Below are 3,280 nucleotides of genomic sequence, written 5' to 3' on the forward strand. Positions count from 1 at the left end.
GTGCAGGTGATGTTAAACATGAGAACAATCAAAATTGTACCATCTGGCTGAGCACAGAGGCTCACACCTGTGATCTCAGCACTTTGGGAGGCATGGGGGTTCGAGACCAGCCTGGGCAACATTGGAACCCACCCCCCCATCTCTACCAAAAATAATTTTTTAAACTAGCCAGGTGTGGTGGTGCACACCTATAATCCCAGCACAGAGGCAAAAGCACGAGGATGCCTTGAGCCCAGGAGGTCAAGGCTGCAGTGAGCTAGCTATGACTGTGCCACTGCCCTCCAGCCTGGGCAACAGAGTGAGATCCTGACTGAAAAAAAAAAAATCATACAATCTCTGAAGGGAGCTGAACACTCTTTAAGCATGTATACTGTATGTGTGTGTTTGTGTATGTATGTGTGTATATATAATGTATATATATAGCCATTCCATATATTATATATACTGAGTTAAATGTTATATATTTGTGTATATGTATGTGTACATAAGTATGCATATATAATATATGATATATAATATATTTTGCATAAATGATATATAAATATATATATTTCTATATATGGTGATATACAATCTTTTTCTAATTTTAGTTTTTATTTTTTCATTTTTATATACTGAAGAGGTACAAATGCAGATTTTCTGTTTTTCAGTAATTTTGCTTAAGATAATGGCCTCCATTTCCTTCCATGTTGCTGCAAAAGATATTATTTCATTCTTTTTTACGGAATCATAGTATTCCATGGTGTGTGTATATATATATGTGTGTGAATGTGTGTGTGTACATATGTATATACGTAAACAATATCTTCTTGTCCAAGCATGGTGGCTTACGCTGTAATCCCGACACTTTGGGAGGCCAAAGCGGGTGGATCACCTGAGGTCAAGAATTCAAGACCAGCCTGGCCAACACCACGAAACCCTGTCTCTACTAAAAATACAAAAATTAGCTGGGCATGGTGGTGGGCGCCTGTAATTCCAGCTACTAGGGAGGCTGAGGCAGAAGAATCGCTTGAACCCGGGAAGCAGAGGTTGTAGTGAGCCAAGATTGTGCCACTGCACTCCAGCCTGGGCGACAGAGCAAGACGCTGTCTCAGAAAACAAAACAAAACAAAAAAAAGAAAAAAGAAAAACATTTTCTTTATCCAGTCATCCACTGATGGACACTCAAGTTAGTTCTATATCTTTGCTATTGTGACTAGCACTGTGATTGACATACAAGTGGCCAGGCACAGTGGCTCATGCCTGTATTCCCAGAACTTTGGGAGGCCTAGGCAGGTGGATCACTTGAGGTCAGGAGTTCAAGACCAGCCTGACCAACATGATGAAACCCCGTCTCTACTAAAAATACAAAATTAGCCGGGCATGGTGACACACGCCTGTAATCCCAGCTACTCGGGAGGCTAAGGCAGGAGAGTTGCTTGAACCCGTGAGGCAGACGTTGCCGTGAACCGAGATCACGCCATTGCACTCCAGCCCGAACAACAGAGCGAGACTCTGTCAAAAAAAAGAAAAGGAAGTAGGCAGTTACTATCACAAACTTATCACAAACTTAACTTTTTTTTTTTTTTTTGAGACAGAGTCTCGCTTTGTCGCCCAGGCTGGAGTAAAGTGGTGTGATCTCGGCTCACTGCAACCTCCACTTCCCAGGTTCAAGCAATTCTCCTGCCTCAGCCTCCCGAGTAGCTGAGATTACAGGTGCCCACCACCACGCCTGGCTAATTTTTGTATTTTTTGTAGAGACGGGGTTTCACCATGTTGGTCAGGCTGGTCTCAAACTCCTGACCTTGTGATCTGCCCCCCTCGGCCTCCCAAAGTGCTGGGATTACGGGCTTGAGCCACCACACCCGGCCAACTTTACAATTTATATATATAATTTGTATATATATAACTTACATAAATATATATTCTAGTATATTTTATATAATACATATTCCTGTGTGTGTGTATATACATGAAGTGTTTAGCCACCTTCACAGACATATACACACACACACATATATTCTGAGTTAAACATATATAATATATAAAATATATGTATGTATGTGTGTATATATGTTTGTGTGTATGTATGTGTGTATATATATGTGTGTGTGTGTATATATATTTATGTTGCAACTTATTGACCTAAACATATGCTTCAGCTTCCTTTTTGATCTGCCGTCTGCGGTGGAGCCACCACCAAAATGCAGATTTTCGTGAAAACCCTAAGGGGGAAGACCATCACCCTTGAGGTTGAACCCTCAGATGCGATAGAAAATGTAAAGGCCAAGATCCAGGATAAGGAAGGAATTCCTCCTGCTCAGCAAAGACTGATCTTTGCTGGCAAGCAGCTGGAAGATGGATGTACTTCGTCCGACTGCAACATTCAAAAGGAGCCTCCTCTTCATCTTCTGTCGAGACTTTGTGGTGGTGCTAAGAAAAGGAAGAAGGCTTACCCCACTCCCAAGAGGAATAAGCACAAGAGAAAGAAGGTGAAGCTGGATGTCCTGAAATGTTATCAGGTGGATGAGAATGACAAAATCAGTGCCCTTCCGACGAATGTGGAGCTGGAGTGTTTCTGGCAAGCCACTTTGACAGCCATTCTTGTGGCAAATGCTGTCTGACTTACTGCTTCAACAAACCAGAAGACAAGTAACCGTGTATGAGTTATAAAAGACATGAACTAAAAACAAACAAACAAACAACAACAACAACAAAAAACCATAGCTTCAGAAACACACAGTGCCTCAATACTTTGTTATTGGACCAAGTGTAAGAGGTCTTCCCAGGGCATCTGGAAAGGGGTCCTCCAAGCAATATAGTGATGAATTCCTATCTAGACCGTGCCAGGAATGGAAACGCTATCATTTCCTGAGGATATATCCACCTATGATTTGGTCTTAGAAGGCAGGAAGGGAATTCTGATAAACGTTTAGTTACAGCAATACAGTTTCAAATTTTAGTACTCAGATATCACCATACTTAGGGTAATGCCCTTGGTTGCATGCCTACTGTGTCCCAGGAATAGAATCCGTCTTTTCTCATGCTCAACATAGTTCATTCTCATTTTCTGAGATGAGCCATTTATTGGGGCTTGAGTATTTTCATGCATTATTGAGTCATCCCAATGCCTAGCATGTTCCTTACAAGGACTGATTCACCGTTGGTAGCTTTGCAATCTTCTCTTCTCATTTTTTCCTTGTCATAGGACAGTACCATCATGGGTTTGTTTTGGCTTTACATGTTAGGACTTCACTATGGCCTAGGAGTTGGCTACATTCCAGTACAATCCTCAGTACTT

The 3,280-nt window shown here is 41.6% G+C and overlaps 1 pseudogene; it reads left to right on the forward strand.

Moving 5' to 3' along the window:
* The first annotated feature begins 2,141 nt into the window (after positions 1–2,141).
* On the forward strand, positions 2,142–2,635 carry LOC129475518 (ubiquitin-ribosomal protein eS31 fusion protein-like; annotated as a pseudogene).
* The last annotated feature ends 645 nt before the right edge of the window (positions 2,636–3,280 follow it).

The sequence above is a fragment of the Symphalangus syndactylus genome, chromosome X (assembly GCF_028878055.3).
Source record: "Symphalangus syndactylus isolate Jambi chromosome X, NHGRI_mSymSyn1-v2.1_pri, whole genome shotgun sequence".
Lineage (NCBI taxonomy): Eukaryota > Metazoa > Chordata > Mammalia > Primates > Hylobatidae > Symphalangus > Symphalangus syndactylus.